The 15,855-nt window shown below is 39.9% G+C and overlaps 1 protein-coding gene across 1 annotated transcript in view; it reads right to left on the minus strand.

The window, feature by feature from the left end:
• The window catches only part of kiaa0232 (KIAA0232 ortholog), a 29,240-nt gene extending 18,879 nt beyond the window's left edge, over positions 1–10,361 (minus strand). The window contains exon 1 of the mRNA XM_067438921.1: positions 10,080–10,361. The gene's annotated coding sequence lies outside the window, so the exon portion shown is untranslated. The remainder of the gene's footprint in view (positions 1–10,079) is intronic.
• Positions 10,362–15,855: the final 5,494 nt, after the last annotated feature.

Below are 15,855 nucleotides of genomic sequence, written 5' to 3' on the forward strand. Positions count from 1 at the left end.
GCTCAAGCTACGCTTTCAGTGTGTCTCCGTCCTAACGGTTACCTCAAGCAAAAAACGACATTAGGGTGAGTCATTAGACATCAATTTCATTTTTGGGTGAACTAACCCTTTAACATTTATTAGACTGCAGGTTGAAAGAAAAGTGCGTTTTCACTGAGTACATTCTCTGCAGCCCGAGCGCGATGCACTGGAGCTCCCTCTCGCTCAGGTTAACCATTAACACCATCACCACTTACAATACATGTGTTTTATTGAACTAAATGCATTACAATCGGCTAAAACGAATACGCAGGTTACTTTTCTGAACAAGAGCGCTCCCGAGTCCATGTTCTTCACAGTGTTCACGTGAATCGCAGCACAGTTTGCCGCACCCACACAAAATACCAGCAGTTCAAAAACACGCAGCTCTTAAAGGGGCCGCACTACATTTCTACTTGTGGAATATGGATTTTTGCGATTAAGCTTCTGCATTTATACTTAATGTATTCAGGCTAATGTTTTTCATACTAATACCATATAAACCATATAGTTACATTTTATCATGGTAGTGAAGTGATGTATGCATGTTTTAACTGCGGTTATCATAATCTAAATGTATGATACTATGGAGGATGACCAATGGTTTATTTTAATAAAACCCAAACAGTCTGATTATATACATTTTACCATATAATAAGTTTATATAATTTTTTACAGCTGTTACTGTTTTTGTTAACAAACATTAATTTACATCTTCTGCATCCTAACTCAAGCTATTACTACTGTCAAATGTGCATTTCTTAGAGACAAAACGTAATAATATTGAAGCCTGCATTGCAAACTGTGCTGAAGACACATGTCAAAGTCAGGGGAAACAAGCCTGTTTAAATGGCTTGAAACAAGATCACCCGTTAGCACATGCAGAAACAAATAGGGGTGGGCAATATCTCAATATTTAAAATATATCGAGATATTTTTTAAACTCGATATGGATTTGGACATATCGTATATATCAATATTTTGTTTATATTTAATTCTGATTCCGCCCCTTTGCTTGTTTCCATTCTCTGTGCTGTGCTCGCGCACCTCCCGCCTCGTTGCTTTTGTTCCCCCTCCCCTCGCGTGTTGTCTCATTGAACACGGCGGCGTCTGCAACCAGGTGAGAATTAGTTATCATGTTGACAAGCGCGTGCGTTGTTCAAGACTCAGTTTAGAGACCATGATTTTCCTTCTAACACAACTGCTTGCTAAAATTTATAAAGACATATTAATGTTCATCATAGTTCAAATCGCAAGTTTTACCCACAGTCTGAGGTGATTGACACTATTGGTGCGAGACGTGGTCAAAATCATGTCATCATGTCATGTTATTTGTGTCTAACTGATCGCATGGTTTTCGGTTAAAATGTCAAAATGAAATTGAAAACATTTGAAAACATTTAAAAATTATTGCAATATCATTATTATTTTGTCAGTTTTATCACGGGATTAACCAAGAGGGAAAAACACGACATCCCGGGTGTCCTGAGACATAGTGCTCTTCTGTAAGTTGTACTGTAGCCATCATATTATAGCCTACCTTCTGACATTCATATTTCATTCTGTAACTGGAAAATAATTGAATATCGGCTCGTGTACATGATCAATTTTGGACCATTTTGATACAAATTTTACAGGAAGTGGTGTTATGACAAAATCAGTTTATTTTTATCTCAGTCATGCCCCCATCTTTCTGCAGAATGCTTACTGTTTACTTTAAAGGGGGGGTGAAATGCTGTTTCATGCATACTGAGCTTTTTACACTGTTAAAGACTTGGATTCCCATCCTAAACATAGACAAAGTTTCAAAAACTAATGTTGGACGTTTGATGGAGTATTTCTGTGTCAAAAATACTCCTTCCGGTTTCTCACAAGTTTTGGAGAGTTTTTTTCAAGTATGGCTCGGCTTGACTTCGATAGAGTGGAAGGTCCTTGTATGGGCCATACGGGCTCTTCTCCCGGTAGGGTGTGCGCGCGCGTGGCTAGAGCGAGAGAGGAAATGCACGCCCATAAACACTCGATCAGCAGCAAATCCACTCGTCCGTGAACACTTATGTCGTTATAGTCTGCGCCGCGCTCCACTTTATTCCTATGGTTGACATCAAGCGACTTCAACGCTTCAGCACAGCATTCCGGGAAGGCAGCGCTACATTTGAACCGATTTGAACACAGAAATGACGGGAAGCTTCACAACATCGCTTCAGTCGCGTCGCAAAGTGGATCTCCGTAGCACTGCTGTCACAAGACTTCACCAAATCATACCAAAGAAGTGTGTTTTTGACGGAGCGGTCCCAGCGATAAAGGTTCACGGTCGGTGAGTAAAACTGCTTCAAATGTCTGTGCTGTTGGCTATCGTCGCGTGAGTAAACATCAGTAAACGACGCGATCGCGTGCTTCGTCATTCAAATGCGCTAACAGTTACTCCATTGTTGTTCTATGTAACGTTACACTAGTCTGACGTGCAAAACCGTTTTGCTTGCGACTGCTAAGGTTTAGTCGCATACAATAGTCCATAAACCGAATCATGTCATCATAAACTGCGAGTAAAGACACACAAATTTTGACAGTACATACCACAGAGACGGACGTCCTGCTGTTGCTGTTTCTCCTGTTCAATTTATTTCAGCCTCCAAATCTGATTCTGGATTGATAGCCATGGGTTTCTCCACGCTTGAGGACGTCACCGCTTTGTGCGCATTCGTCATTCTTTAGCTCCGCCCACACGATACGCCTCCAGGCGCTCGATTTTTTCCGGAAAGTCTTGGTACAGCCTATATTTCTTTTATAAATATAATAAAACTAAAGACTTTTCGGAGATTGTTTATTCGATCTTATTTTATTACTGTTTACTTGTCTTTTTAAATTCAATTTACCATTTGAAATCAAGCTTCCTCTTGCTGTATGTAAGCTATTGTGAAGAAGAAAAAAAGACCCCATTGTATAAAATACAGTGAGAAAATATTTGTGAAATAATTGTAATGGTATTTGATAGGGTTTAGGGATGGGCATTTTAAGCAAAAGTAAAATTCGAAGAGCGGAATTATTCGAAAAATCGCAACTCCTCCCCCCGAATGCATGCATAGACACATAAACAGATAGAGAGAGCCATTCACACTCTTTCAGTATAATCAACTGTTTAATTCATTAGGGAATAGGCTATATTAACTCAAGCCATATAATTATTGTAACATGCTGAAACATTATTTGATGTTATTTGACATTGCCCCAAATTACCGTAACCGGTGTACGCCACGCAAGTATAGTGTGTGTGAGCAACACTCGGGTGCACTTGTTCAGGAAGAAAAGTAACCAGCGTGTGTGTTTTAGCTGATTACAATGTCATTAGTTCAATAATGTAAGGGATGATGAGTGTTGTTGAGGATTTACCTAAGATACGACTGAGAGAGAGCCAGTGTTCACATTTTTCCCCCCGTTTTTTTTATCTTCCCATCCGATAATTCACACTGTTACAGCCACTAAAATAATAAATAATAATAATAATAGATTTTATTTATAAAGCACTTTATAAATAAAAAAATAGGTCAGTTTTGTTTTTAATGATAGTTATAAGTGGTTTTGTTTCTTTATTAAAGCTGCTGTCCGTAACTGTGTGTTCAAGATTTACAAAAATTATTTAATGAGAATGTACAACATGAATCCATTTTCCAAACCGTATTTTTGTCTTACCCTGAATCATTATGGTACACTTATAATAAGTATTTATGTTGGGACTATTTCAGGCAAGATTGGTAGGAACCGATGCGGAGGAGCACAGTCCCTGCATGATCCGCCATAGACATAAACAGAGAGAAGTAGATCTGGCTGCAATGTTCTTCCGCAAGACGCATGCAGTTATGTTTATTAACCACTAGAGTGCAAAAAGTTACGGACTGCAGCTTTAAATTAATTTAGAAAAATGTTTGGAGCATTTTTTGTTTGTTAAATTCAAGTTTTTGTTTTTTAAAGTGCTGAGCAAACGGCCCGCGGCAGACAGTGGGTTAACCACATGTTGGATCAATTTAGTCTCTCAAATCAACACTTGACTTGTCTTGCAATTCCCCTCATTAGATAATCAATATATACAAAACATTTCAATTATATCACAATGTTTATGTTTACTATCACCACCAGTAAAAAGGCGTTTTGACATGTTGAGGCATGGGCTCTGCTCGCATTGGCAAAAACGGAACGGCCTATATACAATCACATAAAAAGATGCAATCTTAAATTCCCGCATTATATGCACATTTAACGGAGGTTCCAGGGATGGAAATTAGCACCCGCGGGTAAATAAAAATAGCATACTGTATCCCCTCGTTGTAAACTTTGTTCAATGCATGCGAGTGCGGCCGTATGTCCGAATATGACCAGTCGTTTTCGCCGTCATTACCCGGATGTAGTGCCAGAAGACGCGAATAGAACTCGTGCACGCTGAGAGAAGATCTGTCTCTGTGCATCATCCGAAAGCACACACTCGTCTCACAGCGCGCAAATATTGAGTTCTCTTTCAAGTCTTGCGCTTAAACGGACAAACTCACACAAAAAGTATTTTAACATGTCCATCTTGATGAGTATCCAAGCAGACATAGTCTGAACATGCCTAACTTTATACATTCGAGAAAGACGACGCATATCCGTGGATAAGGTCTTAAAGGGGCAGTAGCCTTTACTGCAATGTTTAATGTCAAACAAAAGATAAGGACATCACTCACTGCTCTTGATTGAATGGCTTTTGTAAGTTTAATAAGGATTCATCTTTAATTTAAACAGTTAAATATGCAGTTATTTTACATTTGATTACTTCAATTTCTGTACCTTTCTGCAGGCCAGTAGGCCTGTACATTATTATTTAATGTACACATGAATGAGGTCAAGTTAAACATTTTAGTTTGAATTTTATTGTATACTGTGGGTTGTTGCAATGTGCTAAATAAATATTTGCATAATTTGTAATTGATTTACTATTTGAAACTTTAATATTAATTAATGCAATTGCAATGCCTTGATTTTTAGTAAAGTTACACAGTCATAGCATTGGCATAATTTCTTTTAGTGTTTCGGTTTCAGCCAATAATTTTTATTTCGGTGCATCCCTTCTGACAATGTTCTGCTCGGTATGTCGTCAACACGCTTCAGAAGATGCCACAACTAGTAGTTTCATTGTTGGTACTAAAAACATAAAACTGGAAGCCATAAAAGACCACAAATCATCCAAATGCCACATCCAGGTAAAAAACAAAAAAAAGAAAAAGAAAAAAAGAAGGAAAAAAAAGAAAAAAAAGCACACAGCCCTACTCATTTAATTAAATATATATCAGTTCATGGTTTGTGTGTGTGTATAAGAGAGAAAGAAGTCAGTATTTCATTGGCCCTCATTTATCAATCTTGCGTAGAAACTGGTGTATATGTTGGCGTAAGATTGTGCTTACACTCCTCTCACCGCCTGATTTATGAAGCTGTGCGCACCTCTGTAATCCAGGTGTACGCAATACTAGCCCTTGATAAATGCCGCGTCTGAAAACGATTGTTATTAGAATAACACGCCCCTATATATTCAAGTCTCCGCCTCTCCCACGCCCTCATTTTACGCCATGGACAAACAGAAGACGGCAAAGAAGCGAAACTTCTCCGACGTGGAGATCGGGCGCGCTCAATCATCTCACTAGTCCACTAGTCAGGGCACTGATTAGGACATAAGTCAATGGGCTGACTCCCTGATCAGTGCTCTGACTACTGAACTAGTGAGATGATTAAGACACGCCATTGAGACTTGAGATTGAATAAACTGCTTAAGTATTGTAGAGCTTGTAGCATTAATTTTTTTACATGCAGTTACACATTGTCGGTTGAAAAAAAGAAAGTGGCTGGTTAAAACATTGAGTGGCTGGTAGATTTATAAATCCACCAGCCACAGTGGCCGGTGGACAAAAAAGTTCCATCCCTGGAGTTTACGTCAACGAAAGCAACAGATATGAGCTGCATTATTCATCATCAGCTCATGCTCAAACACCGCGATAGAATTGATTTGTATTAGTGGTCGGATATTAATCCGTCTCGAAAGAATTTAGAAAGGCATTTACTCATGATCTTTTTGCAATCGGATAGACATCTGATTCTGATCAGAGAAAACGAATGAGTTGAGCAGCAGTGGCGGCTGGTGAAAAATATTATAGGTGGGGCTATTCTTAACGGGGGTCTGGGTATTCTCCCCCAGAATTTTTTCCTGCATTATGGTGCGTTTGAGGCCATGTCCCTTGCCTATACCAATAAAAGAACTCAAACCAGTCAATACCAATAGTCTAATAAAAAAAGACAATATTAATTTAACTGCCAAAGAAATCAACAGTTTCACAGGTAATGATAATGAACAAGTTGCATGTTTATTATGCTCCGTGTCCAGATAGAAAACGTGCAAACGCATAACGATAAATTATATTAGATGAAATTATAATATATATATATTAGAATTATATTAGATGAAATATAAACTTTTTTTGCGTAGCAACCGGAGAGCCATTGGCTTAAATTACAGCACTGCGGGGACATCTCACGAGACGAGACACGAGATTGGGTTCAAGAGAACGAGACAAGCTTTTTTTTACATAGTATTTTTAAGAAATCCTCAATGATGAAATACATGACTAGAAAAATTTTTTGCAGACACATTTGAAATGTTTTAATGAACGTCATTTCAGTTCTACTTTGTGAGTATGAATTATCACATGCAGTAAAAGATAACAAGCACTGTAAAGGTTTTTGCCAAAGACTCTCTCCTCTATGATAGTCTCTTCAGATCTTACGAGCTGCACATCAGCCTCTTTTGACCTCCTAACTGAACTCCTTCCCACAAATTGATCATAGATATTTAGTACAAACAACAATGATAATCAAAGTATTCAATATTTCAAAGTGCAAATAGAGACCACATTTTTCATGATACAGAGCTAAGAGATGGTTACAACTAAATACGTTTTCATATTGGGAAATTATTTGCATGCCTCAGGGAGCCGCTTTCAAACAGCAGTAACTCCTGTTTACGTTCACTTTCACAATCATGCATATTCTGTTAATATGGGGTGGTGGTGCTGCATGCACATTTTAAAATATAAGACAAATGTCGTGCAACGAATCCTCCGTGGCTTACAGTCAATCTTCTCAACACGTGATCAGTGCTGTGCACTATGTACGAGTCGACTCGAACAGCTCATGCTGGAAGAGCTGATAGAATTAAAGCAACTATTATCCACCTGAATTAGATTGTTTTTATTTCTATAAAAAGCAAAACTACAGCGGAGATGTAATTTAAACGCAGCGTTGGCATATTCTATCCTAAATTCCATATTCCTCCCTCACACTCTGCCATTATGAGTGACCACCAGGTGATGACAATATGACAAGACAGCTTTTCACCTCGACGAGAAATCTCGCCACAGTTTAGTCTCGTGAGATCTCATCACACCCTGTTTGATAATCATTTATCTATGAAAAAAAGCTTTATTATATTAAATGATCAGAAGACATTTTGATTGCACAGACTTTCAACAGATGGACAAAAATTAAAATTTGACAGTATGTGCAGTGTTTTTCCTCATGGTGCCAAATATCAATACTTTTCCAGGTATCTTATCGAAGTTGGAAATTCCAGTATTGAAATTTCTGTACCTTTCTGCAGGCCAGTAGGCCTGTACATTATTATTTAATGTACACATGAATGAGGTCAAGTCAAACATTTTAGTTCAAATTTTATTTTATACTGTGCATTGTTGCAATGTGCTAAATAAATATTTGCATAATTTGTAATTGATTTATTATTTGAAACTTTAATATTAATTAATGCAAATGCAATGCCTTGATTTTTAGTAAAGTTATCCATAAATGCAATGGTTACTATTGGCTACAATTACTAATAATTGGCATATTTTCTTTCAGTGTTTGTTTTCGGCCTTGGTTTCCTCTTTTCGGTTTCGGCCAAATTTTTTGATTTAGGTGCATCCCTATGAACAATAGACTATCTGGGTAAAATAATTAGTCAATTATATACACACACAAAAAGTGCTAGTTCTATGTATTATGCATTTCATCCAGAAGCAACAATAAGTAAAGATCACAATCTGTTGTCACTGTATGAAAACCGGCAGTTCTTCAAAATCATCCTTTGTGTTCAACCAAGGAACTAAAAACATGAGCATACGAAAATGACAATTTTAATTTCTGAGTGAACCATTTCGACATTGCCCAAGGTATGAGCAGAAAGATCAGCATGCCTGGAATGCTACTTTAATTATGAGTTTTTTCTGCTCTTCTTGTTATGCAAGACAATACATGAGTTTCAAAAGACAGTTTCAAAGAAACAGGTCTTGCATGTCAAGACTCAGTGTGATAAGCATTTCGAGATTATTATCAAATTAAAATTATGCCCCACAACTTAACTTAAACAATGTTTAACTTTATACCTTCTACATAGTTAGTATAGGTGTACATAAAATCATAACCTCAAGGAGCAGCTTTCTATGGAAAGGGCAAACTCTACATGCCCAAGAAAAAGCTGAAAATCCAAGCTTGGATATGCTATGTGGACATTATAATAAGAAACGGCAAAAAGATTACAAAAAAAGAAGCTATCCCTGTCTGACATAAATTTGTTTCCCCTTTTTTTGGTCCGCCACGCCGATCTTCTGTCGTCACTACTCGTAATTTACACTGTCAGTGTATTAAAGAACAGCGCTTTTATTCACTGTCAATTACCATAAACATACTTTAGCATTCACTAGTTACAGAGACCTTAATTTTTACTTTCATAAGACGACTATCTGACATGGACCCAGAAGTCATAAAAAAGGTATCTTTAAAAACGTTTAAAAGTCTGAAAAGATTACACACAAACATATTCAGTATGACTATGACAATTCAGATCATTCACTTTTTCTTTCTTTTGGATTACCGTAATGAGTGTAAACTTGAGTGGCACATTGCAGTGTGAAATACTATGCCCTTGACGTTTGCCCCTTCATATATTCAAATTAGAATGCAAGCTTTGCGATTAGTTATAGTGATGAACACTGCCCCTGATGCCTCTATACCGTCTGTATAGGCTGTTAACGACATCAAAATAATACGCATTGTTTGACAATGACAGGAGAACAGCGGAATGACAGGACACCAGCTGACTAGCTACGAGCTAACAATCACCTGACAAGCCAGTGACCATAAAGCTAAATACTGAAGTAATGTCACGTTTATATCTTACTATCATTTCAGTAAGCCAAACGACAAAATACATGAATAAAGATAGTTTATAATTTCATAATATTTTTCTCAACGGGTCACGAGCGCCGCAGACGTAAGTTACCACAAACCACTTTTCCCTTACTCAGCATGAATCAGCTAACATTAATATTGTTCGGCTCAACGATACAGATATATATAATCTTGCGCAAAGTAGGGCTGTCGCACTACTCCTTAACCAGCCTAAACTACAAAATGACTCCTTACAACAAATTTCCTCACAATGTACAATAATAACTTAAGTGTCATTTTCGCGTTGTGAAACGCGTGATTTAGCTTTATCCAGTGGACAAAACCAATGTTATTGTCGTTTAAGTGTCATTCTGACGCATTCGAGATGCAAACAGATGACCGCTCAAACTGTGTTGTCGGCTGGTTAACTCGGACACCATTTTACGCAAGAGTGAAACGCTCGTCCCGGTTTATCACTTCCTACAACTACAGGCAATGTAAATATTTTTGATTCACAACAACCGCCATCAAACGGTCAAATCCGTCCTTCGCGAAATGAACTGAAAGTCAAATATATCTAAAATGGTTAAAGGGACGATAGTAATCTAAATAATAAGAAGTAGCGTTAAGCTAGGCTAGTCCACCGTTGTAGCTAAACCGGGGAGGAGGCGCGGCTGATTTGACTGGCTACAGAGACGCTTGTAATACTTGACAAGACGGCCTAAAACATCAGCTTTTAATTCAAGTCGCAAATGTGGAGCATTAACAATATGTATGACACACAACATATCGAAACGCAGTTTAACATGGTGAAATATTCTTACCTGCTGTAACCCTACGCAGTGTGCTAATAGCAGCAGGAGAAGCGATGACTTCTCTCCCGCTGCCGTTCCGAGCTCGAGCTCTGAAGGTCCGCCGCAATAGCGTCACAGATATCAGGCGCGGGGTAAAATATGTTACGTCCTTAACTCGGGTTAGGACGCAGCTGACGACATTTTGGATCAAGGTAGACCTGAATCATACGTCTCCAAACATCATATGACAGTTCCGGTTGAGCCAACATGGCTGAAAGGGAAAGACTTTAAAGGCGATTTCCGACTCCATTTTACTTATCTCCAGGCAACAAGACAGATTACAAATGTGTCGCCATGGCTGATATCCCTCCGCGAGCGCTTGCATCAGACCGACTGAGTTCTTGTCCGGCCTATTTACAGTTAAATACTTTTTAACTATGAGGTTAGCAGCCCCTTAATAAAATGTACAGGGGTTCCAACGCTACGTCAGTTTCCTATAAATAAGCAAATGCTTAAAATCAGCATTGTTAACTTTAGAATAGTGCTGATTATTACTTTATGTACAATTAAATTAAGTAAAAATGTAAACAAAAATTATATAATTCTATCGCCATCCCTTAGATTCGAGTTAGATTGCAAACGACAAACATCTTAAATTCCTCATGTAGTGCCCTACAGTAACTGCACGTCATTGCATTGGTAACTGAAAATAACGCAAATCAAAAATAGGTACTTGAGTTAATCACCAAGTGCTGTCTGGAAAATAAATATGAATATATAAATAAATTGAGCATTCGGAGGGGGGAAAGAGACACGTCCAATTGTTTTTTTTTTCAGTCACGCGTAGGCCTACTCTGTAATATAAAGATCCATAAAAGTAAGTCTCGTCAAGCAGTACTGTGCTTTCATTCATTGGGACACAGCCCACCATTCGAGCTCCCTCACAGTCTGACAGTCATGACACGGATTCGGAGGCCTCTGCGAAACAAAAGTTGGGCGTTTCTAAATTTGTGGGTGTTTTCAAACTGATGGGTGTTTATAAATGACGCAATGAAAAGGAGCCCCTTCACCCGAGCCCAATCCTAAACACTGCCCACACTGTAGCTGTGTCCCAAAGTGAAGGGTGCGCACTTCGAAGGCCATGCACTTCGAAGGCCAGACCAGGCCACGCCTTCAAAGTGCACGAAGTGCACAAAGGGCGAACCGAGGGACAGGGTTGCCAGGTCTGAATAATAAAACCCCTCCAATTGTTATTCAAAAGTAACGGAATCACAGCCAGAATGGGCCAAAATATCCCAAAATGCGGGGCGCGGGCAGTAGAAATATTGCTTAAGTAAAGACAACTTAACCTGTGGACTATAGGCTACAAACACCCCAAAGCAACAGTAGCCTAAATGCAACCCCATTCCAGACTTGGCAACAATGAACCAAGCGTCGTTAATGGACTAGCAGGTTCTGACAACTGACAGCGGACGTTCGTGAGGAGATTTTAAAAAGAGAAGTGGAGCATATACTACTACTTATATATATATATATATATATATATATATATATATATATATATATATATATATATATATATATATATATATATATATATATATATATATATATACTTTTTTTGAGCTTTCTATTGGGTTTTGACACGCTTCAAAGCCTGCGACGATGGGCTAGACCATAAGCATGTAAATCTGTAGCCGGTTAAATATTGTCAAATTGCAAATATTAGTTAACAGTTTATTTCTTATGTTATATGTAACTGTTACAATATATTTTAAACATTTAGCCTATACGTCCAAGTTTTTTTTTTTTTTTTTTTTAAGTAGGCCTACTTATTTTTATTCAACTCATCTCAGATGCATTTTTTATGGCATGCCATGCAGCCGTCGACCGATTCGGCCCCGCAAAGCTGCGGACAGTGAAAATATGCACTCATCCCAGAAGATGATGTCCCGCAGGCCTTACCAGAGTCTCTATTGTGCATTATTCCCCATCCCGGTCCAGCTCCAGCTTCTCCCGCTCAGCGCAATGAAAGTGTTGAAAAGGGTTTTCTTCTGGTTTGGCTGATAATAAAAATGTGTTGTTTCTAAAGTTAAACTTAAGTTATTTTATTGGTCTATAAATAGGCTATAGTTGTAAAAAGGCTAATAGACCAATTTATTTTCATTTACACATTTTAAATTACATGACAAGAAAATATATGTATAAACATAAATGTGTTTAATGTAGCTACAAATTATAACGTGCATTACAAAAATAAACAATAGCTAGGCTATAGAAAAACCACTTCTCTTTAATTTAGCCTACGTTTGACGTTAACGAAAATGAACAATAGACAGCAGTTCATTTAATTTACAAATAACTTGCATAAAAATTAATTAGCTAGCCATTTAAATTGTTCTGTGTCGGCCACGCATTCAGCCTTTGGAGGATCGATGTTTCGTTGACCGTCGTCATGCAGTGAACATTCATTCATTCATTCATATAGCTATATATATAAAAAAACTTTATTTTAGCATCTAAGTCAGCAGTTTTCGTTTGTTTGTATTTTTTCTTATAATTCTGAGTGACAGATGTCACATTTGATTTAGCCTATTTTTCTGTGCATTTGTTTTAGTTACGGTGTTGACATAAGGCTGTAAGAAAAATAAATGATTGCACGGACAATTCCTATCCAGTGTCTCTCTTTCTGTAAGGGACATTTAAAAGATAGATTCTGGAAACAAAATCTAAATTTAGCTGGATCAGTCGGGTCGGGAATAAAATAATTTATAGCGGGTGAGCACGGAGTGAATTTTGCGCGAGCGGAATGGTGCGGTGCGGAATAGCGGGAGCAGGACGAAAATACAGCGCCGCGCAGATTATATTTTGAAGGCTATTTAAAGAAAGTGTATGGGGAAAAAAGAAACAGCGAAAAGGGTGATAATGGACTGATTCCTCTTCTTGAGATAATGGTTGAGAAATAAATAGCATTTAAAAATTGGGGAAATTAAAGTTCATCTTGCTCAGGGCAGGGAACTGGGAACTGTGTGAATGCACTAACGTTGAACGTTTTATTTACTTCAAGCGCTTGCGCTGTTGTGTTCAATAGTACCCAGGCTACACTTGAGTTACCGACCGCTACCGTCTTTAACTGGAGTCTGATCGAGTGCCGCGGGAATGCGGACCAGTCAAATCCTGTAGTCACCAGTGTGCTATGAATTCTGGGATAGGAAAGGCTGCGAAGTTATGGGAAGGTCCCATGTGCTGTACCCTTCCTTTGCCTGATAACCGAAGGGCGCATTTTGAAGTCGCTCATGAATTGCGGCAGCCTTCGTCGCACCGCTGTGACGCAATCGCACTTCAAATGCGGCCTTCAGAGGTGCAAATCTCCCTTTGGGACAGCCTACGTAGTGCCGCTGTGACGTAATCGCACTTCAAATGCGGACTTCAGAGGGTGCAGCCTTCACATTGGGACAGTCTTCGTAGTGCCGGTATGACGTAATCGCACTTCAAATGCGGCCTTCGAAGTGCGCGCACTTCACTTTGGGACACAGCTTGTGACTGCCAAATCAGATAATGCAGTAAAAAAACGCCCCTCCGTTAATACTTGGATGCTAAGGACGACTATAGAGCCCCCTAGCGGTTTCTTCCACATTGTGCACCAATTGTGATCCCCTATTTGCTCTGTTGCTGGAAATATGATCTGATTTTGCGGGGCAGTGCGTGTATGAGAATAAGTCTACTACTAATTTATTTATATTTAAAACTAATTTGTTGTATTTCACCCAAACTACTGTACCAGCAACTCATTATGTAAAATCTGCTAATCACGTAATAAGTATTCAATTAATATTAATAAAATGTTAACAATGTAATACTTTTCTTAAAATGTAAAATCTTTAGCTCACAATGTAATAATACATTTTACATTATGAGAAAAAACATTACATTACAAACTCACTAAAAACGTTGTCATATTTTCATTATTGTAATAGTTTTTAAAACATAAAAAAAACATTAGTATTCCCTTACAGTAGGCTACATTAAAAAAAATCTAAAGCCAGTCTAAAGCCAAAATGCAACATTTAAATATTCATGCAATTAAATGTGGTGCTGCTTGCAAGGTGAAGTATCTATTACTATTCTGTGGGCTTATTATTATACGTTTATATATATATATATATATATATATATATATATATATATATATATATAAAGCGGAAGCGATCACCACGCACCGTTGTTTTTCACTGAGGAGCCGAACCGTGGCTCGAACTGCAGTGATGATACAGCTACTGTGGCGACGGGACGTACGTCTCCATTCCCTCCTTCAGGGAATGTGGGTTACATATGTAACCAAGACGTTCCCTTTCAGTCGGTCACGTTCGACGTACGTCGGACTTAGACCAACGAATTGGGATCCCTATGGAAAACGCCACAGTTACTACCACTTCCAGCGCCCTGCCGGAGTCCCTCAGACCCCGTCTCAGCGGGCGGGGAATTTCCTGCAGGGAGAGTCACACTGCCCTCCCACAAGGCCCAAACAGTGGACTATTGGATAACGCTGGGAAAGCGTGCCCCTGGAGGCCACTGCGGAAGCCACACTACCCGGAAGGGGATACCATGTAGAAATATTCGTATGGACTGACCGTAGGCAGTGCTACATACGGGAGTCCCAGGGGTGGCCCTGACCCAGCTGGGAGGGGGACAGTCACCACACTGAGACGGCAGAGCGGGCTCTGCAAAGCGAAAGACATGGGCTTGCTGTAGGAAGCCGTACCGTGGAGAATACACATATGGGACAGCCGTTGGGGTCACTACATATGGAACCCAGCCTAACACAAGTTCCACACTGCATACGAGTGTTAGACCTGGCGTCAGATGCTCCGGCGCATCTGACTGCCGTGGGTTGCGGAGGACTCGACAGAGTTTGCCATGCTGGGGAACTCAACTGGAGCAAATAAGCGCACGTATCCATTCCATGAGGCGCAGCAAGCCGACACTAGAATGGGCACTTCCGTGCTACCGACTATGAGAAGTGAGTACCATGAAGCTACCGGTTCTACACGTAGGCTATAGAATCTAGCGAACGTGTTGGGTGTCGCCCAGCGCGCAGCTCTACAGATATCTGTCAGCGAGGCGCCACGAGCCAGCGCCCAGGAAGAGGCTACACCCTTGGTGGAGTGGGCTCTAATCCAGAGCGGGCAGGGCACGTCTTGGGACTCATAAGCCAAGACAATGGCATCCACTATCCAGTGGGCCATCGTCTGCTTGGAGACAGCCTTTCCCTTCTGCTGTCCTCCGTAACAGACGAAGAGCTGCTCTGAGGTCCTAAAGCTTTGCGTTCTGTCCACATACGTTTGAAGTGCTCAGACAGGACAGAGAAAAGCCAGGGCTGGGTCTGCCTCCTCCGAAGGCAGCGGTTGCAGGTTCACCACCTGGTCCCGGAAGGGAGTGGTGGGAACCTTGGGCACGTTTCCGGGCCGGGGTCTCAGGATTACGTGAGAGTAGTCCGGCCCAAATTCCAGGCAAGATTCGTCTACCGAAAATGCCTGCAGGTCCCCTACCCTCTTGATAGAGGCCAATGCAGTCAGGAGTACTGTCTTAGGGAAAGAATTTTTAACTCCACTGACTGCAAAGGCTCAAAGGGAGGCCTCTGAAGTGCACTAAGCACCAGAGATAGGTCCCAAGAAGGTATGGGGGGGGGGGGGGGGGGATTTAATCTCCTCGCGCCCCTCAGGAACCTGACGATCAGGTCGTGCTTCCCCAAAGACTTACCTTCTACCAGTTCCTGATGGGCAGCGATTGCGGCCACATACACCTT

Source organism: Pseudorasbora parva, chromosome 1, assembly GCF_024679245.1.
Source record: "Pseudorasbora parva isolate DD20220531a chromosome 1, ASM2467924v1, whole genome shotgun sequence".
NCBI lineage: Eukaryota > Metazoa > Chordata > Actinopteri > Cypriniformes > Gobionidae > Pseudorasbora > Pseudorasbora parva.